Raw genomic sequence first — 22844 nt, 5'->3', positions numbered from 1 at the left:
CTGCCCTATCTCTGCCATGTTCTCTTGTTAGCTGTTTCACAGATAGGCGGTCAGTTATTTCATTCATTCATTTATATCCGTGTTCATACATACCTAAGAATTTCTAGCTGTTACTGTCAAAACCAACACACCTTGTGCTGAGCACTCTGGATCCAAAGCTGGCACTCTTGTCAGGTTGAAAGAGCTTCTCCATAACTGAGCGTCCGGTCCTTTCCTCCACTCCCGAAAGTAGCCTTTCCTTTCCAGACTGCACTCTGGGCCCTGAGTGGCCACCGGAGCCGCACACCCCCTCGATCCACAGTTACAGGATGAGCCGCAGCTTACAAAGAGCCCAGAGCAGACCTGGCACTTGAAGGGCTCAGCAGAGCCCCTGGGAAAGTAACACTCATCCTGAAACAGTTACTTAGCTGGGTGACCTTGAGCAAATTGCTAAATCTCTCTCTGTGCTGCAGTTTCCTCATCTGTGACTTAAAACTAAAGAAAATATGGCGTCTCCATCGGGTCATTGTGAGGATAAAATAACATGATCCACGCCAGGGGCTTGGAGCAATGCTGGGGGTTATTAAGTGCCAGGGGCACATCAGCCAGGATCGGAAAGAGCCAAGGTGCCAGGTGCTCAGTCACGGGTCAGTCTCAACTCCACCTTCAGGCCCCCCCTCCTCCTGCAGCTTCTTCTCCTGCTCTGATAACTAGAAACAGTCCCCTGGGACTTGGGGCCTCTTCTCACCAAGGCCTCGTTCCGACACCGATGTCTACCTTCCTTTCTCCCAGACACGCTCAGCACCTCCTCGTGTAAAGCACATCAGACCAGGTCTCCCCCAGCTGAAAAGCCTTCCGTGATGCCATCACTCCCCACCAAGCACATCTCCGCCCGGACTCCTCTGAAGGGCTTGCGAGGCCTCCCCTGGCCCAGCCCCTGCCTACCGTCCAGCCTCCCCCTCGTTCCTGCCCCACAAAACTCAACAGCTTTGGCACAGCTGTTCCTTTCTCTTTCCTCGAACAGCTCCTGTTTGTTTTCAAGGCTCCACTAAGGCTCGGCTCTTGGCAGGAGGTATCTCCTGGCCGTGCAGCCTGCCTCCTGTTTTGTAGCTGATAACATCCTTGTGATTCTCAAGCAGGGTGCTCATCCTACTCCCCTGTAATTGTCGCCTCTGCAGGACCAGGGAGAGCTCAGCTTGGCTGACTTGGGGTGTTTCTATGGTCCCGGCACCTGAAACACAATAAAGTATTGGATAATATTTATTTAATTAATTTATTTAATTTTTATTTATTTATTTATTTAATTTTTTTTTTTTTTTTTTTTTTGGTCTTTTTGCCATTTCTTGGGCCGCTCCCGTGGCATATAGAGTTTCCCAGGCTAGGGGTTGAATCAAAGCTGTAGCCACCGGCCTACACCAGAGCCACAGCAATGCGGAAGATGAGCTATGTCTGCAACCTTCACCACAGCTCATGGCAACACCAGATCCTCAACCCACTGAGCAAGACCAGGGATCAAACCTGCAACCTCATGGTTCCTAGTCGAATTCGTTAACCACTGCACCACGATGGGAACTCCTTTGATAATATTTAGAAAAATGTGTGAAACTACGGATAACATAGATCTGAAGAAAGTGTTCATGACCTTGGAGAATCGCTATCATTCAGGAAGAGATAATTGCCCTGATGGGCAGGAGCTGGCCTGACACTCACAGCCGGGCCTGGTGTTTACCTGTTGAGCATAAATAATTTCACAGACCGTGTGGACCTCGGGCAAGTCTAGGCCGACCAGGATGGAGCAAGGTACAAATAAGACCGCTTCATAATCCTGTCACTTAAACATGGTCATGAGCACAGACGAAAACAAGAACATTGTCTGGACCAAGTTCATAACCAGCGTCTCCATTTTCGGGCTAATCTGAGCAATTGCTTGCTGCTTGTTTCCCAATATTAGTGTCATTCCTTCTGCCTTACAGATACGACTTATCAAGAGCCCCAGTAATAGAATCACCCTTGCTGCCTGAGACCATCCAGTCCAGAGCAAAGCCCCACTTGCTCGAACCTTCCCTGAACTCGCCTAGCCCAAGGCCATGTCCTTTCCCAAGTCTCGCCCAAGTGCCTCACGGCTGCCCCTGGTGGACATTCCTCCTCACTGCAGTGGGTCAACCAACCCCACTCTATAACTGGATAATGTCCCCTAGACATCTTTGGCTAAAGGGCATTGATGTCATCTAGTTCCTGACACTCCAAATTGATTTTATAAGACTTATCTCCATTTTAAGATATTTGCAAATGAATTGAGGGTGAGAAATGTATTTTTGAGAGGAAGCACGTGCCAGAGTAGAGAATCTTGAATATAGTATTGTTTTCTATAGAGTTGCCGAAACGTCCCCTCCGCTGTGTGTGGGAGAAGGAAGGAAGCTTTGCTGTCCTGGGTGTCTGTGACTGCCTATGTCTTCTCTAGAGGAACATCAACGAACACGCCCTAATAGAAAAGGCTATTTTTTTTGCTTTTCTTCTTAAAAAGTTTTAAATTAAAGTAGAATTACTTTACAATGTTCTGGCAGTTTCTTCTGTACAGCAAAGTGATCTGATTATATGTGTATATATATATATATATATATATATATATATATATATATATAGACACATCCATCTTTGTCTCATATTATCTTCCATCGCGTTCTGTCGCAGTTGACTGGATAGAGTTCCCTGTGCTATACAGTAAGACCTCATTGCTTATCCATTCTAAAGGTAATAGTTTGCAACTGCTAACCCCAAACTCCCCTTCCATCCCACTCTCTCCTCCTCCTCCTTGGCAACCACAAGTCTGTTCTCCACATCTGTGAGTCTGTTTCTGTTCTGTAGATAGGTTCTTTTGTGCCAGACTTTAGATTCCATATGTAAGTGATATCATATGGTATTTGTCTTTCTCTTTCTGACTTACTTCACTTTGTATGAAAATCACTAGTTTCATCCATGTTGCTGCAAGTGGCATTAGTTCATTCTTTTCATGGCTGAGTAGTATTCCATTGTGTATATGTTCCACATCTTCTTAATCCAGTCATCTGCGGATGGATATTTAGGTTGTTTCCACATCTTGGCTATCGTGAATAGTGGTGCTGTGAACATAGGGGTGCTTGTATCTTTTTGAATTGTGGTTTTGTCTGGACATATGCCCAGGAGCGGGATTGCTGGATCATATGGTAGCTCTATATTCAGTTTTCTGAGGAACCTCCATACTGTTTTCCATAGTGACTCTACCAATTTACGTTCCCATCCGTGGCGTAGAGGGAAAAAAAATTATCATTGAATAATTATACCTGCTTCCAGAAGAGTGCGGAGCTGGTGTTGTCCACCCCAGGAGCTGCCCTGCCTAGGGCCCAAGCTGGCGGTTCTTGTCATGGGTTGGTACCAGCCTCAAGAATTCCTAGTGATATCGCTAGAGTGGACACCACTGTGGCTCCATGTCCATCCCCCAGTCCTGCTTCCCATGGAAGCTTCCAGAGGGATACCTGGTTGGTAGCACCTGGGACTGAGAACAGCACACATCTGGGCTTTGTGTGCAGATGAGAAACATCCTGTGTGAGCAATGGATGGGTAATGGGCCGAGTCCCCCTCACAGAGGCCGAAGGCTACGAGATGCGAGTCTGCCTTCTGGATGCTGATGAATTTTCTTCTTGGAAACTCAGAGAGTCTGGGTGGGTGAGATCAAGGTCAAGGTAAAGCCTCTGCTCCACAACCAGAAAGCACTTGCCGTGTGTGGCAGCAGAAATCCAGTATGAAACTCAGATGATAAAGGTGGCAGTGGGGTCACAAATGTCCCATCATAAATTTCTACCTGGAAGGAGAGCCAGGGCATCAACGGTGCTGCCAAAAGCCTGTGACGGCTCCAGAGAGACATGTTAGGCCAGGCCCGAGCCATGAGGAGGTTTCAGTGAGGGGCCCCTGTCAAATCCCATCCCCAGGCCAAGCTGACATCTGCAGCTAGGAAATTTCCGCCCTTCCCATTCGCCTCTCCGGAAAGCAAACCTTCTTCGCCACGCGCTTTATCAAATGCCGTCTCTGTCGTTTCTTCCCTCTGCCCCCCTCCCTTTTGCTTCGTGCCTGACAAATACGCGAACTGTTACCCTGTCAGTTATTTATCTGAGTCATTTCTTGATGAAATTGCGAATATAATTGAATTTTCTGAAAACCGTGAATTCAAATGAGGCGACAATAGAGGAAACGGCGTGATTAAGGAATTGTTATTCGCCGGTTGTACATCATTATCACCCAGAATTCTTCGCCGGATTGCTCACAGATGGAGTCACTGAACTATGATTATATTTTAGAAAATGAAAGGGGACAAATCTAAAAAGGCAATAAAACAAATTAGGAGCCTTCTTGAGGGACAGGATTATTACTGATTAAGTATAGTTGGCATCAAAAATGCGAGAGCACTTTGGCGGTTTAAATTACACATTCGTGCGGGAGACGTTTTTGCTGGTCTCAAATTTCTTTGTTATTTTGGTCTTCTCATCACATTCCCCTTCATCCTCCAAATTGACAATCTGAAAGAACATTAGAAATGAACTCTTCTGTAGGCGTATTTGCTCTCGAAATGCATTGACAGTCAGCAGCTATTAAAAGGGTATCGCCCAGTCAATTTCACTTTGAAGGACAGTGACTGTATTAGAGGAGGGGGCCCCTCTTTCAATGCAATGGTCTTTGTTGTGTCTTTCAAGATGCTAGACTAGAGCTGAAGGATCAGGGAAGGCAATTTGCGGGTAGCCGCAGCCCCCATCCCCCTCGCTGAGCGCAGGAACCCTCTGGGCACCAGGTGGGAAAGAGCCACATTCCTGGTTCGGGTTTGCTTTGCAGAGGATGCAAAAGTCACTTTGGGGCATGTCTCTTGACGAGCACTCTTACAGAAGTTGGAAGGATTCCTTCGCAGACCTGGCTCAGCCTCCTATCAGCTGTGTGACTTTGGGCCTGTTATTTCTTAGTCCCTCTCTGAGACTCTGCATCCTCATTCCTTTAAGTACCCAGTACCTGCTCTGTGATGTGAGATGAACGCCCACGTGGACCTAGGATGTGCCTGGTGCCCAAAGGAGGTCCCTTAAATGTTTCTCTCTGCCGCTGTCCTCACCCTCTGCAACCACTGTCTAATCCTGTCTGCGTCTCACTCTAGAAGGTCTTTTTCACCAAGGGGATCATATCTAGGAATGTTCTCCCCTGATGCTCATTAGCCAATAGAATTGTACTTAGCCATCATTTTCAGCCCCGTTTAATGTCTCTTGGTCCTGGGTCTAGTCCCCAAGGCGGGGATGAGCTCACAACCCCTGCCCAGATGCCAGCCTCATGCAAAGCAGCTTGGGTCAAAACCCAGCTTCCCGCACCCTTGGCCTTCAGGGAGAGGCCTGGCTCAGGGCCTCAGGCTCTAGGCTGGGGGTGGTGTGTGTGTGGTCAGGGGGTAGAGGCAGGAGGTGAGCAGAGGAAATCTTAGAGTGTGCGTCATCGTGTGCTCACCCACATCGTGCTGGGCCCGGGGCCCTCCTCCTCCAGAGGTGGGCGAGGAAGACTGTATTTCCCGGGATGACTGCATCCCTCCCACGAGCTCTCCACAGTGTCACCTGGCCATTCCTCCCATTGAGACTGGGCTCTGGGTAAGCGCTTCTGAAATCTGACTGGTACTTTACTGACCGATAAAGTTCAGCAGAAATAGCTCCATCACCAAGGGTGGTCCCAAGGCTGCATCATCAAAGGTGAGTCCATTTCCACCTTGCTCACCAGAACACTTCATCTTGAGGCCTTCAGCTGACTTATAAGCATTTGACTTTCCCTGAGGCCATCAGTCAAGTTCTGAGGATGCCAAAGCCTGTCCATGCACAGAGACCACACAAAGGGTCCCTGACACCCGCTGGAGAGAGACGGATGCTCAGCCAGCCCCCAGCTCCAGCCATCTGACGACAGTCACATGAGACACTGAACCAGCATCTGGCCACGCCTTTCCTGAATTCCTGACTCCCTAAAACTATGAGAAATAACAAAATAAATGGAATTAAGTCACTCATTTTAGGGGTGATGACTAGAATAGGAGGATGAGGGGCCCCCTCTGGTATACGTTCTGGGAAGTCACTTGACCCTCGTTTCTACTTTAGTCCATACCAGCCTCATCCCTCTCATCTCTACCACTTACCTGCTGTGTGACCTTGGGCAAGTCTCTGAAACCCTCTGAGCCTAAGTTCCCTCATCTTCAAAACAGGGTTGTAATAGTGCATCCTCACAGAGAGATGAGGAGGATTACACGAGACAGCTATGGTGAGTGCGAACAGCAATCCCTCACGTCTGTGACTGAACAGATATTAGCTCGCTTCAGAGATCTGCTTCAGGGCTGTCAGATGCTTGCCCAGAGAAACAACCGACACTGGTGAGAATTATTTTTATTTTTAAATTTATTTATTTATTTATTTGTCTTTTGTCCTTTTTAGGGCTGCACCCGTGGCATATCCCAGGCTAGGGGTCTCATCGGAGCTATAGCCACCCACCTACGCCAGAGCCACAGCAACGCCAGATCCGAGCTGTGTCTGTGACCCTCACCATAGCTCACGGCAATGCCAGATCCTTAACCCACTGAGCGAAGCCAGGGATCGAACCTGAAACCTCACTGTTTCTAGTCGGATTCGTTTCTGCTGCGCCACAACGGGAACTCCAAGAATTATTTTTAAATAATTAAAATCTTCAGAAAAATTGTCCTAAGGTCCCAAAGACAATGAAGGACCATTTGTTCAATCAAGGGCAGTGCGAGTCCATGGACACGTGAGCCATGACCCCCTCCCTCCTTCCCTGCCTCCCCTGCTCTAGTCCAATGTGATGGAGGCTCCACACTGGGTGGGTGTGGTCCAAAGATGTCACTCTCTACCTCCATGGATCCTGGCTCAAGATCCAAGGGCTACAGAACCTCACTGGAGGGGCAGGCCGGCAGCATTTCCTATCCTCCCCAGCTCAGTGTTACAGAGACTAAATTCCAGGCAAGTGTGAGAAAGGTCAGGAGCTCCCTTCCTTCACCCAGTCCCTATTCCTCGGGGAAGGCTCCACTTCAGGTGCAGCAGCAAGACTACTAGAGCCTTGATCTCCTTTGCCTCAGCTTGTGCGGAGGGTGGAGTTTCATGCTGCAAGGGGCAAACCAAGATGACCAGAGACTACTGCCCCTACAAAGCCCTCGGAGAGAAGCTCTGAAGTTGTGACTCAGAGACTTTGCTCAGGGAGAGAAGCAGGCTATAAAGACAGAGGGCTCCAAAGCAATCCTCAAAGGAACTTAGATTTTTACAACAGAGTTCAAGAGCATTATACAGGGGGAAATTGTATCTTTAACAAAAAGTGCTACAACAACTGGATATCTGTAGCGTAGGCAAAAAAAAAAAAAAAAAAAAAAAAAAAAAAAAAAAAAAAAAAGAAGCTGGAATCTTACCTCACGCCATACATAAAATTCCATTCAAATGGATCTAAATATTAGAGCTAATACAATAAACCTCTCACAAGAAAACATAGGGTAAATTTTCATGGATTTGGTAGTGCTTTATAAATATGAACAAAATTCACAAGCAACAAAAGAAAATAAATGGATGAATTGAACTTCATCACAATGTAAACCTTTCGTGCCCCAAAGACATTAACAAGGAAGTGAAAAGACAACCCACAGATTAGGAGGAAATATTTGCAAGCCATGCATCTGATAAAGGTCCAGTATCCAGAATAAATAAAGAACTCTTACAACTCAACAACAAAAAGACAACTCAGTTTGAAAATGGGAAGAAAGACTTGAATAGACATTTTTCCAAAGAAGATATACAGATTGCTAATGAGCACATGAAAAGAGACTCAAAAAATGACCATTAGGAGTTCCCATGGTGGCTCAGTGGTTAACAAATCCGACTAGGAACCGTGAGGTTGTGGGTTCGATCCCTGGCCTTGCTCAGTGGGTTAAGGATCCCACGTTGTCATGAGCTGTGGTATAGGTGGCCGATGTGGCTCAGATCTGGTGTTGCTGTGACTGTGGTGTAGGCCGACAGCTGTAGCTCCAATTGGACTCCTAGCCTGGGAACCTCCATATGCTGTAGGTGCAGCCCTGAAAAGACAAAAGACAAAAAAAAAAAAAAAGTGTTCATCGGCCATTGGGAAAATGCAATCCAAATCACAATGAGATACCACTTTACTTCTAGTAGGAAGGCTATAATTTTATTTAGAAAGTAGGAAATAGCACACGTGTAGCAAGGATGTGGAGAAACTGGAACCCTCATACAGCGTTGCCATAAAGGTAAAATGGTGCAGTCTCTATGGAAGACAGTGGAGTGGTCTCTCAATAAATTAAATATAGAATTACCACATGACCCAGGATTCCACTTCCGCATATATACACCAAAAAATTGGAAAACAGATGTTCAAACAAAAACTTGTCCATTAATATTCATAGCAGCACTATTCGCAATAGCCGACAGGTCTAAACAACTCAAATATCCATCCAACGATGAATAGAGAAACAAGTATTATATATCTATACAATAGAATGTTATTCATCCATAAAAATAAATGAAGTCCTAGATCATGCTGCAACACGGATGAACCTTACAAAGGTTATGCTAAGTGAAAAAAAAAACAAACTATAGACTTTTTATAACAAAATATTGCATATTACATATTATTCCACTGATATGAAATGCCTAGAATAGGCAAATCTGTAGTGACAGTAGATTTAGTGGTTACCTGGGACTGCAGAGAGGATTTGAGGAAAATGAGGAGTGACTGCTCGTGGGAAAAGATTTCTTTCAGAGGTGATAAAAATGTTCTAAAAGTGATTGTGTTAATGGCTGCAGAACTCTGAATATACAAAAAAGCATCGACTTGCATGCTGTACCCGGGTGAGCAGTACAGAATGTGAACTATATCTCAATGAATCTGTTCTGTAAAAATATACATTAGTTTTTCCTAGGATCCCCACTGATCACCATGCCTCCCGCTGCCCACCCTCCATCTCCTTTCTGGACAGGCTGGAATAGTGAAGACATGAGTGAATAAAGCAGATCCTGTCCCTAGTCTGCTCCAAAGCCTCCAGCTCCTGTCTATTTCACCCCACAGTCATGATCTGGCCCTGTCACCTTTCACCCCATCTCTCTCCACCCTCCTCCATGTGCTTCACTCCAGCCACACTGGGCTCCTTGCTCTTCCTCCAACACACCAGGCATGTTCCTGCCTCAGGACATTTGCACGAATGCTTCCCTCCTCCTGGACCTCCCTTTCCTCAAATAACTATGTGCCTCACGCCATTACTCTGGCAAGTTTTTCCTCGAAAGTCAACCTCTTGCAAGTTCCCTGGTAGTCTAGTGGTTAGGAATCAGTACTCAAGGAACTCTCAATTTCCCTTTTCTTGTTCTGTTTATATTTCTCCCATAGCACTTGTCTCTTTCAATATTCCCTTTAATTAATGAATTTATTGGGTCTCTCTCCTTCTATCAGAATATAATCTCCCCAGGAGAAGGAATTTTTAAATCTATTTTATTCACAGATTTATCCCAAGTACTGGGCACGCAGTAGGCACACACTCAATAAACATCTTGAATTTTTGGATAGATCAGACCATGTCACTCCCTTACTCCTTCTAAAGCTCAACTTGATAGGCTCCCGCATAACCCACCAGACCTACTGGGCCCCTGACACCCCCACAGGGTCACCCATTCTCTTCATTGCTCGCCACTCGACTACAACAGCTTTCCTGCCATTTCCTGCCTCCCCATAGCTGTATCTCAGCCCTTGCCATTCCCTCTGCCTAGAATCCCCCTCCCCACCATGTATTATCATCTTCATTGTACAGAAGAGGAAATGGAGCCTCAGACAGTTAAGTCCCAGGTCTCTGAGCTGGGCAGTGGAATCTACAGAATTTACAACTAGGTCTGTCTGGTTCTCAAATCTATACTCTTCGTAATATACGATATGAATGTGATGCGATCGTCAGCTTTGGTTGAGGGGGTTCAAGGTCAGAAGGGAGGAGAGAAGAGCACGGAGGTCATCCTGAAAGAATGATGAGAAAGGATGGTGCAGGGAACAGCTTGCGAACCCTCGAGGGGGGCGGTCCAGGAGACAAGGACAGCAGGATCTCAGGGCAGGGACAGCCTCATCTTCAGGAGGAGACAACTTCCATTAGCATGATAGACACTGAGCTGAGCACCGTATATTTATCCCCTCCACACTTCACAACGATGCAGCCAGGTCCAATCGCTGTCTTGGTCTATCGGGTGCAGAACCCAGACCCTGAGAAGTTTGGGGAGCTGTCCAAGGTCAGAGAGAGGAGAAACTGTCAGTGGGAGTCCTCAGTCTGCCCTGGGTGGAAAGCCACCTCCCATGCCACCCCTAAGTTTCTCTAACATAGGACTTGCCAACAGGCAGTCTGCAAGACTTCAGAGTCTTGGAATCCTAACCCCTAAAGGGGCTGTGGAGTGGTCTCCATCTCAGCCCTGCCTCCCTGCAGAAACCTCAGTCAGTCACCTATAAGTATGTGTCACCCTTGTCCCCATTCCTGGAGGTATCACCCAATAGATAGTCCCTTTTCTTGTCTCTGTCCCATTGGCGTGGGTGGGGGTGCCCAGGTGGTCAGGAGGCAAGCCCCAGGGCTCCCATCTTTGAGTCACCTCTACCGCTACCTGTGTGCCCCTGAGTGCTCTATACATATGTCCCACCTGCTCCGGTGATTCTCAGGCAGTCTTCTAACTGCCAAATCATGCGCGTGACCTCTATGGCACATGAGTATTTGCTGGGCCCTGGAGAGAGCAGCGGCCACCCAGAGCCAGCTGAGCTAACAGGCCACAGCCTCTTGGGAGGAGGACAGAGGATGACGTTTTTCTGTGCCACAAGCCCTCACTATAGATCCAACACACGCATTAGTTCTCATTAGGATGAGAACATGATTTTGCAAAATCCTGAGACAAGACAGCTCATCTCCGGTTTGAGGCTGTGAACCAGCCTAAACCCTCTCCTCCTCTTCTCCCCTCCGCCTTCCCTTGCTTCCTTCTCATATATCAGTTCCTTGGAGGAAATGGGGCTTCTCTAGGCTTTTATTTCTCAAAGAAATTTCTTCATCCAGGGACACCAGGGGACGTGGGGAAGATTAGCGTCCACACTATTTGGCATTTCCCATCTATTCATTGAGTACCTGCTGTGTACTCAGCACTTTGCTAGGTTCCGGGGTTCCCAAAGTAACACGAAATAGATGGATCTTGACCTCAAGGGGCCTACAGTGCACTGAGAGAGCCAGATTGATCAAGTCACCACACGGATACTTCTTTCATGAGAAATACTGCTCTGAATCTCATCTGGACTGGGAGGGCAGAGAGGTTTTTCAGCCCTGGGATCTGAGAAATGATAAGAATTTGCTTGTCAGACAGGTGTGAGGGCACATCAGGAGAGCATCCTAGAACACATGCAAGGTTCCAAGGGGGAGAGAGATGGCCCATTCCTGCCATCGAAAGACAGTGTCTAGGGGGCACAGGGAAGAAGCAGGAGGCTCAGGCAGGGGAGACTCAGGAAGGTCACATCATGAATTTTAGATTTAGACCCTACAGGTCACATGTAACCGCTGAAGGGGTCTTAGAAAGGGTGGGTGGTGTGACAAGCCTGGCGTTTTGTGGCCTGCGGTTTGGAGGGCATGCGATGGGATTTGCAGGAGGGATGTGGGAGACCAGCGAGAGGTCTGGCAGTGGTCCAGGAAAGAATAGCTGTGACTAGGGCGGTTCACGTTGAGACGGAGACAGGTGGGAAAGGTTAAGAGATATTTACCAGTTATAAGTGAACAGAGTGGGGCGTTCCCATTGTGGTGCAGTGGAAACAAATCCGACTAGGAACCATGAGGATGCAGGTTCGATCCCTGGCCTCACTCATTGGGTTAGGGACCTAGTGTTGCCATGAGCTGTGATGTAGGTCACAGATGTGGCTCGGATCCTGCATTGCTGTGGCTCTGGCATAGGCTGGCAGCTGCAGCTCTGATTCGACCCCTTAACCCAGAAACTTCCACATGCAATGGGTGTGGCCCTAAAAAGCCAAAAAACAAACAAACAAAAAAAAACCAAAAAACAAAAAACCAGGATATAGTGACAGATGAGGTATGGAATGGAAGAGAGAAGACAACATCAAGAATAATACCCAGATCTGGCTTGCATAGCAGGACAAACAGCGGTGTCATTCACTGAGAGGATACTCAAGAGGAGGATGTAATCAACAGAGGACCAGCCAGGGGTTCAAGCTGGGATATGCAGCCAAGTGCCCTGTTCAGTCAGAACGTGGACCTGTGGGGCTGGAGCTTAGAAAGACAGGTTTGGAGTGAAGGTACACACCTGGCAGTCCTCTGCAAAGAGACAGACTTGAGGTCAAAACAGTGAGGGAGCTCCCTGGTGGTCTAGTGGTTAGAATTTGGCGTTCTCACTGGTGTGGCCTGGGTTCAATCCCTGGCGAGGGACTGAGATCTCATATCAAGTGACTACACACTGTGGCCCAAAACAGACAAACAGATAACACTCGTTAAAAAGAATAGATGGAATTTCCAGGGAGAGTAGAGTCAAGGGTGAGAAGAGTAAATGGTCTACTCACAGGTCTTAAAGAGATCCAATACTGGACGCAGAGGAGTCACCGAGAAGGATGGATGCTGATCAGACAAGGAGGATGTCAGGAAAGGGACGAAAGAACAATGTTTAGGAGTTCCCATCATGGCACAGCGGAAATGAATCCGACTAGGAACCATGAGGTTGCAGGTTCGATCCCTGGCCTTGCTCAGTGGGTTAAGGATCCGGTGTTGCCGTGAGCTGTGGTGTGAGTTGCAGATCTGGTGTTGTTGTGGCTGTGGTGTAGGCTGGGGGCTCCAGCTCCAATTCTACTCCTAGCCGGGGAACTTCCATATGCCGCAAGTGCAGCCCTAAAAAGCCAAAAAAAAAAAAAAGTTTCAAATAAAGATAATCTTTTGTGGGTATTGGTTTAAAAGTAGGAATTTATGTTCTCATAATTCAAAAGGCCAGAAGTCCAAAGTCACAGTAGTGGTAGAATCGGTTTTATCCTGTGGTCTCTACGGGAGAAGGTGTTCCATGTTCCTCTCGTAGTTTCTGGTGGTTTCCAGCATCCTAGACATTTCTTGCCTAGTGTTGCGTTATTCCAATCTCTGCCACCACTGTCACGTCCCCTTCCTTGCTGTGTGTCTGTGTGCCCTCTCCTCTTCTCTCTCTTTTAAATTTTACTGGAGTGTAGTTGACTTAGAATGTCATATCACTTTCAGGTGTACAGCAAAGTGAATCAGATTTACACACACACATATATCTATTAAATAGACACTCTTGAGTCAAAAGTTAGTGAGAAATCAAGTTAAAAAAGACTGAAAAATAGGCACTGTGTGTGGTGACTTGATGTCGTTGATGAGCTTGGGGAGAGTTCTGGCAGCGTGATGGGGCAAAGCCAGGCAGGAGTATGCTAAGGGATGGATGAAGGTAAGGAAATGAAGGCACCCAGTGTAGACAACTCCTGAAAGCATCTTGGCCGTGACCTGGAGGAGATACAGAGGAAGGTAGCCTAAAGGGCATGGGAGTCAACCTTTGTTTATTCTTTCTTTTTTTTTTTCTTTTTGCGATAGACTTAAACATGCTTAAAATGCTACTGAGACGTATTTGAGTGGAGAGGGAACAGTGGAATCCAATAGAAGAGAGAGAAAAAAGTGTTGAATTTTTAAATCTTTTTTTATTACTCAATGAATGTGTTACATTTATAGTTGTACAATGATCATCACAATCCATTAAGAAAGTGCAAGGATCATAGCAAAACAAAGCTGTGCTCAGCTTCTAAATTCTAACAGGAAGGAAGGAGAAGCAGAGAGAAGAGTGAGACCCCATGCCTGGTTCAAGCGAAGAGGGCATCTTCTCAGAATGAGGGAGGGGACAGTGGCAGGACCCTAAGTTTGAGTGACAGCTGAAATGGACAACTTGGAATTAAGTCGTGGAGCTGAACTGAACGCATTTGAGGAAATGCTGAGAAATAAGTGTCAATTCGGATCCTAGAGCTGCAATCGCAGATGTGGGAGGGGAAGGATGAAGCAGACAGGGAGGGATGGGAGACAGCAGGGCACAAGGGCAATGGGATTCACGGAGGGGTGAAAGTCAGGAGTCTAATCCTCGAACACAATTCAGTGAGCGATGCTGCTTCAGCATTCAGATGGCCATCTATTTTTAAGTTACATAGGATGTCTTACATAAAAGTAATTCATGCTCATCCTTAAAAAGTATATGAAAACACGGTTCAGAAAGGTGTAAAGTGCGAAATGAAAGTCACCAAAGCAGAGGGATTATCTTAGACACGCTAGTGTGGGCTGTTCTCGATGTACCTTTTTTCATTTAAAAGTGGAAAGTCAGGTTCTTAGTTGCTCTTGAGCCTAAGTCTGAGTTTTCATAGACCTGTTAACAAGAGGAAGAGCAAAAGACAGAATCAGCTGATTTGCACTTCTTAGGGGACCGTGTCTTAATGGGCAAGAATACACAGGGGAGGTTTTTATGGGCCAGATGTAGCAGGTGCTTAGCTGACTCCCTCTTATATTCAAACTGGTTCGAACTCAGTCAGGTGGTGGTCCCTAACTGAAAGAGAGGCTGGGAAATACAGTCCAGCTCTACGCACCGAAAGAAGCATTTGGTGGTTCAATCCACCATAGATGAGCATCTTTTAATACTGGGAAAAATTCAGAATTAAGTACAGAAATGTAGAAGAGAATCAAGCCTTTTGCGGTAAAATATTTGTGCTTTAAAGTGAGTTGTGCCTGTATACTCGTACTGTTTAAGAAAATGTGGCCTGGGAGTTGCCGTTGTGGCTTAGTGCTAACGAATCCGACGAGTATCCATGAGGATGTGGGTTCGATCCCTGGCTGTTTAAGGATCTGGCATTGCAGTGAATGGTGGTGTAGGTCACAGAGGCGCTCAGAGAGATCCCACGTTGCTGTGGCTGTGGCATAAGGCCAAGCAGCTTCAGTTGGACCCCTAGCCTGGGGACTTCTAGCTGTGGCCCTAGGGGGAAAAAAATGTGGCCATTTAGAGTCATGGATGAACTCTTCCATTCTAATGTAAAATGCTTAATTGAGCAATTGATTTCAGAATTCAGATTTTCAGTTGAAAGCTTACTCAATTGAAATGAGAATTGGAACCTATAAAAGAAAATAAGCTTTTGCCGCATTTATAAGTTTAATGAATTGGATTTAGAGCTATTGCTTGAATATTTGAGAAGGTTTGTTAGACAATGGAAGTACTTAAGCGATTCAAATATATTAAATTTATAAATGCAGTTTACAATGTTTAGAGTAATTTAATTAAACACATTTGTAAATGAGAAGAAATCTTTCTCCAAGGTCCCCTTAAAAGTGATTGTTAAAATTTGCTAGACTTAGAAATAAATAATAAAATTGGTAAACCGAACTTTATTTTTTTGTTTTAAATTTTTTTGGAATATAGTTGACCTGCAAAGCTGTGTTGATATCGGGCATACAGCAGAGTAAATCAGTTATACGTATACATATGTCTATCTTTTTTTTTTTTGGTCTTTTTGCCTTTTTAGGGCCGCACTCGCAGCATATGGAGTTTCCCAGGCTAGGTGTCTAATCAGAGCTATATCCACTGGCCTACGCCAAAGTCACAGCAACTCGGGATCCAAGCCGTGTCTGTGACCTACAACCCAGCTCACAGCAACGCTGAATCCTTAACCCACTGAGCGAAGCCAGGGATCGAACCTGCAACCTCATGGTTCCTAGTTGGATTTGTTTCCACTGCGCCATGGTGGAAACTCCATATCCATCATTTTTCATCTTCTTTATCCTATAGGTTATTATTCAGTATTGAGTGAATTTCCCTCTGCTTTACAGTGGGTCCTTGTTACCCATTTGTTTTACATATAGCCGTGATAAACTGAATTTTAAAGCTTATAGAAGAACTTGGATCTGTATGAATTTGTAACTTGAATAAATTGAATATTAGTTTTAAAAACCAACGAGGAGTTCCCATTGTTGCTCAGCGATTAACGAACCTGGCTAGCATCCATGAGGATGCTGGTCCGATCCCTGGCCTCCCTCAGTGGTTTAAGGATCTGGCATTGCAGTGAGCTGTGGTGTAGGTCACAGACGAGGCTCGGATCTGGTGCAGCTGTGGCTGTGGTGTAGGCTGGCAGCAATAGCTCCGATTGGACCCCTAGCCTGGGAACCTCTATATGCCACGGGTGTGGCCCTAAAAAGACAAAAGACAAAAATAAATAAATAAAAAACAATAAAAACCAATGAAACCTTTGAGTAATGTGTTCCATGCCCAAGAGCTTCCATTGAGGGACTCAAATTAATAGTTTTTTTTTATTAGTAAACAAGCATATGGTTATGATAAAAAAAATTCAACCAATATAGATGGGAGGAGGTGAAGTCCCTAGACCCATCGGCCAGGTAACCATCTTTACTAGTTTCCTGCATATCCTCCAGGAAATGCTTTTGCATACACACATAATCTGGGCTCCTGCCACTGCTTTTACACAGTGGTTTATTCTGCCTAATATCCTGTACTGTTTGTTTGTTTAATGATGTGTCTTAGGAACATGTTCAGGTCCCTCATCCAAAGATAAAAATTTCTCCCTCCACTCCTCACCCCTTTATGGGGACGTGGCTTCATTTCTGTCGTCCAGGTCACAGCACATTTCTCTCCAGAACTTGTGCTCTCATTGTCTCCACTCCTTCTCCCACTCGCTCTGCAAATCCCTCTCCCACTCACTCTGCAAACCCCATCCTTGCACAAAACTGGCATTAGCCCAGGACACTGCTGGCATCCGTGTTAACAAACCAGAGAGGATTCAGTTCTGCTTTGTCCTGATCCGTGGCTTCTGAGGCTTCGCTTTTCCTTCCGTCTCCCTTACTGGGCTTCCCATGGTCTCCCGCCTGCTTCTGACGCTCCATCACCTTCTATTTCCATATCCTCTCCTACCTAGACATTACCTCTGCGAGGATCTCTAAACCTGGACCTGACACATTGTCTTGCCATCCGAAGTGATCGCCTCTTTGCCTAGCGCTTTCATTCCCACCTATGTGCAGGCGATCCGTATGCGGGTCACACATTTGTAGGTCCAGCCTTGAAGCCGGACGACTGCTTAAAATAGCGCCTGGTCCTAGATGGCTCCAAAGCCGAACCTGCTACAAAATTTTTGGTCCAGTGCCAAATGAAAACGTAGGTCCCCTTGTCTAAAAAAAAAAAAAAAAAAAAAAAAAAAAAAAAAAAAAAATTATTGAGGATTTTGAAAAGGTGATAGAAAAGCATTAAACCAAGTGTAGGTCCCTATGTGACTGCACTCATTGCATGCCCAGGAAGCTGGTCCCCATTCAAGGTGTCTCAAAACCAAGTCTGAAAAAACATGCCCTTCTCATGCCATCACCAAATCCGCCCTTTCTTATCTTTGCCGTCTCAGTGGATGGCATGCCCACCATCCAGTTACGCAAGCTTGGAAACTGGGAGTCACCCTTGACAAGACCTCTCCTGCACAGCCCCTTAGTCCAGGGCACCCAGCTCCCACATGGATTTTCACGCCCAGCTTTGACCTTCCCCAAGGACCACCATCTCTCATCTGGCCTCGTGCCATAGGCTTCTCTCTGATTCCCACACCACCTCCTCTCTACATCATTCTCTGATCCCTACTATGACCAGAGATTTTTTTTTTCCAAAATATAAATATAACTATGACAACTCATCCTCCGTTCCATAACAACCCTTTGCTTCCAACCCTTTAGCTGCTGCCCGTGGAAATCTCTTCCCCACGAATTTTTTTTTTCCTTTGACTTTTTGGATGTTACTTTCGACATAGAAGAGTTTTTAATGGAAGGTCCTGTTGTGTGTCAGCAGGCTAAGAACCCGACATAGTGTCCTCGAGGATGTGGATTCGATCCCAGCCTGGGAACTTCCACATGCTGCAGGTGTGACTGTAAAAAGAAGAAAAAAGGTGTTATGTTTTTATAGTCAATTTGGCCAGTCTTTCCTATTGTGGCTTTTGAGATTGGTGTACTTAGAATGATTTTATAAAAAACGTTGTCAATGTTTTCTTCATGTATTTGTAGTCTCTCTCTCTCTTTTTAACATGTAAATGTTTAATCAATGTTTGGGTGTGAGGCCTGAGGCTCCAGCTTTGTTTTATTCCAAATACCTCATCAGCATCCCCTGGCTTAGCTCTCTTTTCCACTCTGAATTGCAAAATCCGCCTTGATCTGGCCCTGAATTCCCATTTGTGTTCGGGTTTATTTCTGGCCTTTCCATTTTGTTCCATTGATCTCTCTTTCCTTGGGTACAAATTTTCTGACTCGATTCAGGGATAAAAACCTAAACTCTTCCGGGGGCATGAATGTCTTTCACTCAATCCCCCATAAATAACAATTCCTTCCACAGAGCTTTTTCTCTTTCTTTCTTAATAAGAGATGAGGATAACAGAGGTTCAAGACTCTATTTTCTGGTGAGGTCCAGGATTCCATGACTCCGTGGTATTGATTGAGGGCAGTTTTCAGCGAAGGCGGTGGTGGAATTGCTATGCTTGCACAGAAACTGAAAAACCCAGCAGAGACTCACCCTTCTCTTTACTGACTGAGCTGCAAGGTTTTGGATTCCTGGTGCTTGTTCATGTTCTTGCGCTTTCACTGGGACCCTTCCTCTCCTTTCTTCCACTAAACAGTCCAAGTCTTCAAAACTCAGCTCCAGGGTCCCCTGACCCAGGAAATTCTGCTGAGGCTCCTGTCTCTGTGCTGCTTGCCTGGGTTCAGTTCTGCCGTAGCCCTTAGCACGTGTACATCATAAGGAAAAGCCCATCTTGCCTCTACACCACCGTGCCCCCCGCCCCAAGACCACCGTGGCCTCTCGCAGGGCAGGACCCAGGTCTGGGCTGACTCGTGCCCTCCACATGCACTGACCTCAGCCCGGCCCTCTGGGATGTATGCGGGATGGAAGTATTTGTTGGTTTTCTGTATAAAACCAATGCACACTTCTTGTAGGAGATCCAGACAACAGAAGTGCTCTAAATCACCCCATCCCCCTGTTGGGGAGATGGCTCGGATCGTCAGTGTCAGAAAATGAGACACATGAACACGGGGAGGTCTCGACACGGCTCCTTCCTTCTGCAGAAGGGCGAGGGTGCTCAAAGAGCGCCGCGCAAAGAAGAAAAGACCCTCCCTATTTGTCCCTAACGCAGGTGATGTACCTGTCCCCTTCCCATGGGTCAGGCCAGGGCGCACATTCTTCTCGGTGGGCTGATTTGAAACAAATTGTTACTGGGAGAAGAGGGAAAAAGGAGGGGGGTGCCCGCAGGAAGGCGTTTCAGTGAAACCGGAGCAACGTGGAGTCACCACAATTTCCTTTGATAGAAAAGACATTATGTTACTTTCCACACCCCAATCCCAATGCTTCTTCCAGAAGAAACCACAGCATGCTGAGTATCTTGGTAAAAGTGGGAGGAAGGGTTGGCTGACTTTCCCGCAGTGGCTGGCGGCTCCCCTCCCTTTAGAGGTGAGAGAAGTTTACTCATAGCACCTCATTTGCAGCTCAGGGAGGGGGCCAGGGAGGCCCAGAGAGGCAAGCTACCCAGTAAGTAGTGGCCCAGCTGGACTCTGATTTCTGTGCTGACTTCAGGGAGCTCTGCCCACTGTGCACGCAGCAAGCCTATGGCGGGCTGCGCAGGAATCCTGAGACAGGTGCACGGGGGCTGGCCCTGCACTGCGGCGGCGGGGGCGAGGGGTGCTCCTGCCTCCTCCATCCCGAGGCCGCTCTCTGCCTCCCTGCTCCCCTTCGACATATCTCTTTCCCTAGAACCCACTCATTTATCACCCTTTGATGAGCTCCGCCAGGCAAGCCGTGTCAGGAAATTTCTTGGTGTTCATTTTAATAAAACTTAATTATTAAGACAGCCTCACAAGTCATAATACATTTAGTGGCTCATTTTTCACTTCTTCATTGGAGGCCTCCTGGCAGCCAGGTGGGAAGAGTGGAGGCTGCGGGCCTGGAAGTGTCAGAGCCCTTTCAGACGCCCCGAGGGAGCAGGGGTGCAGGAAGCGAGGCCCTGACCCTTTCTCCACCCGCTGAGCCTTGACCTTCCATACCCAGTGGGGTGGGGTGGAAGGGGCACCAAACGCGGAGTCAGGAGACCCTGGACTAAGTCCTGCCTCTGCCTGAGCCTGTTGGGCAGATCTCCAGTACCCAGTCTCCCAGGGCCTCGACTTTCTCATCTGCAAAGGGGAAGGGTTTTGGTCCAAACCTGAGAGAGTGTTTGTAAGAGTCAGAAGCGAGGTCACGGAATAAGAGGCCCACCAGCAGTCTGATGGAGCCAGAACTGCAGGTGCAAAAGCTGGCCATGCAGCATCTTCCCTCCCTGGCCTGTGGGTCAACTCTAGACATGGTGAAATTTTAGGCGTGTGGTAGTCACAGTGAAAAGGATATTTATTTATTTATTTATTTATTTTGCTTTTTTGAGGGCCACACCCGCAACATATGGAGGTTCCCAGGCTAGGGGTTGAATCAGAGCTACAGCTGCCAGCCTACACCACAGCCACAACAACACATGATCCAAGCTGCATCTGCGACCGACACCACAGCTCATGGCAATGCCAGATCCTTAACCCACTGAGCAAGGCCAGGGGTCAAACCCGTATCCTCATGGACCCTAGTTGGGTTCATTAACCGCTGAGCCTCAAAGGGAAGTTCTCTATGTGTTCACAATAGATGTTACTAGAATTATCCCTATTTATTTATTGATGGACAAAGAAGCATAAGCACTATGCCAGAGTCACTGGGCTAGTTGATGATGGAGCCAGATTTGAACTCTGGCCGACTCACATCTGCCTTCGTACAGATGAGGTCAGCATTCTGGGGGAAATCAGGGAGGGACCAGGAATTTCTACCATCAGGGTGATGTTGCCCAGAAGCCAGTGGGAATGCAGGGGTTCGGCTGAGCCCCAGGGTCCCTGGCAGCTTAGTGTGAGGACTGAGGGCACACCCATGGTGCTTCCAAGTGAGGTGGCTTCCACTCTTGCCACTTCACCCGCAACCCCCCCTGATGGCAACACGGTCCTGGCAGCTTTGCCAGTTCTCTGCCCCCAGCCCCACCTCTGAGGATGAGCAGGGAGCCAAGTGGCACTGGAATGGCCAACCCAGGGTTAGGATGTGGCGTATTAATTCTGAAGATTTTTCCAGTCCAGGGGTCCCGAGGGAGGGACATCCACTTCCATTCACAGAGCTCTTATCAAGTGCCAGGCCCCGTCCTGCTGTACGCTTTACACACATCGTCTCGCATTCTCACCCATCTCCTCCGGGGTCAGTGGTATTACCTCTATTTTGCTGATACAGACACTGAGGCTCAGAGAGCATAAGTGACCCAAGGTTGCACAACCAGGTAATAGCAGTGCTGGGAGTCGAACCCAGCTCTGATCCACCTCAAAGCCTTTCTCCTCCACTCTCTGCTTCCCTCTGTACCACATCCCTTTCTGCACATTCATCCCAGTCTCACATTCACCACCTACTGTGTGCCAGGCAGGCACCAGCCTAGGTGCTGTTTGTAGGGCTGTCCCATCCCAAGCTAGTCCACTCGTCTCTGTCGGGGAAGGGCCGAGGGTAGATCCCCATGGCAAACCCAGAGAGGCAGTCTCCCTCACTGCCGTCCCAGGAAGGAGCAGGCAGTTTTTCTTTGATTTTTCTGAGTCCTCACAGCTGGTAAGACAAGGAAATAGGGGAGATAAAAATAACGAGACAAAAAGAAAAAAGTCACAAAGTTACAAGACGTCTCAAAATATCTTTCTGTTCTGGATGCTTCTTCCTAACACAACTGGGGCAAGGGCCCCTTGGCAGAGGTTCTTATCCACAGCGTTTCAACGGCCTTAAAAGGATGCTGGAGCAGACACGTGATCATCCACCCCACTTCCATCTCCTCCCTCCCTTTCCAGATGTTTCTTTGCTAGCAGACCCAATTTCATTCAGGAATCCACCCTCCCAGGAAAGCTGACCCTCCACCCAGCTGAGGATGAAGTTCTGAATGAGCCAGTATCACCCCCACTTCAATAATAGGGTTAGGGTAGCACGTGGCCCAGGCTTTCTGGGGCCAAAAGGATGCTTTCCTGATTATCGGGCTGGTTTTTGTTTACGCCTGTTTCTAATCTGCAGTTCCCAACTTTTAGATGCTCATATTTCTGATTCATTACAGTAACAGATGATGAAATACAAAGGGCAGAGCTGCCCTCTCTGTCCCCACAAGGAATGAACAGATTCTGTTTCTCTATATTTTGACTTAATCGTTTTCGTGTCGTACATTAGATGACAGACTTCTTTTCTGTTCCAGTCTGGGTTTTTACCCACCCGCCTCTACATGGCTAATTAGTTCAAGGCATACTGTTGATAAACAGTAACAGCAAAGATTCTTTTAGCTTTGACAAATAGACATGTCAAACGAACTGGGCTTGTTTCTGAGTTATTGTCTTACGACAGTGCTCTGACTCATTGAGAGGGGTACTAGCCCGCACTTTTGATTGTAGAGCAACTTTGGGTAAATAAAATAACCTGTTTCTGCTGACCTCTGCCTTTGGCAATTCATTCTCAGGGAAAAGCCTTGTTATCCCACACAGATTAACCCATCTTTCCTTACTCTGTAGTAAAGAGGTCTCAAATTCCAGAAAAATGGAAATATTCTCGTCACATCCTAGCAGTAATGCTCAACATAAATTATGAAGCATAAAGACAGTTTTGAAATGCAAACTCTTTTATTATAAATGGCATTCCCTTGGGCTCAGAGATGAAGACATTTCCTGTATGTTACCAGGACCTGTACATTTACTCAGG

At 46.9% G+C, this 22844-nt stretch overlaps 1 protein-coding gene across 5 annotated transcripts in view; it reads left to right on the top strand.

The window, feature by feature from the left end:
- KCNIP1 (potassium voltage-gated channel interacting protein 1) overlaps window positions 1-22844 on the top strand; it is a 422323-nt gene that overhangs the window by 140639 nt on the left and 258840 nt on the right. The gene's annotated exons all lie outside the window — the stretch shown is intronic.

Source organism: Sus scrofa, chromosome 16 (genome assembly GCF_000003025.6).
Source record: "Sus scrofa isolate TJ Tabasco breed Duroc chromosome 16, Sscrofa11.1, whole genome shotgun sequence".
Taxonomy (NCBI): domain Eukaryota; kingdom Metazoa; phylum Chordata; class Mammalia; order Artiodactyla; family Suidae; genus Sus; species Sus scrofa.
The sequence above is the reverse complement of the archived record's forward strand: the minus strand, read 5'-3'. Positions and strand labels throughout refer to the sequence as shown.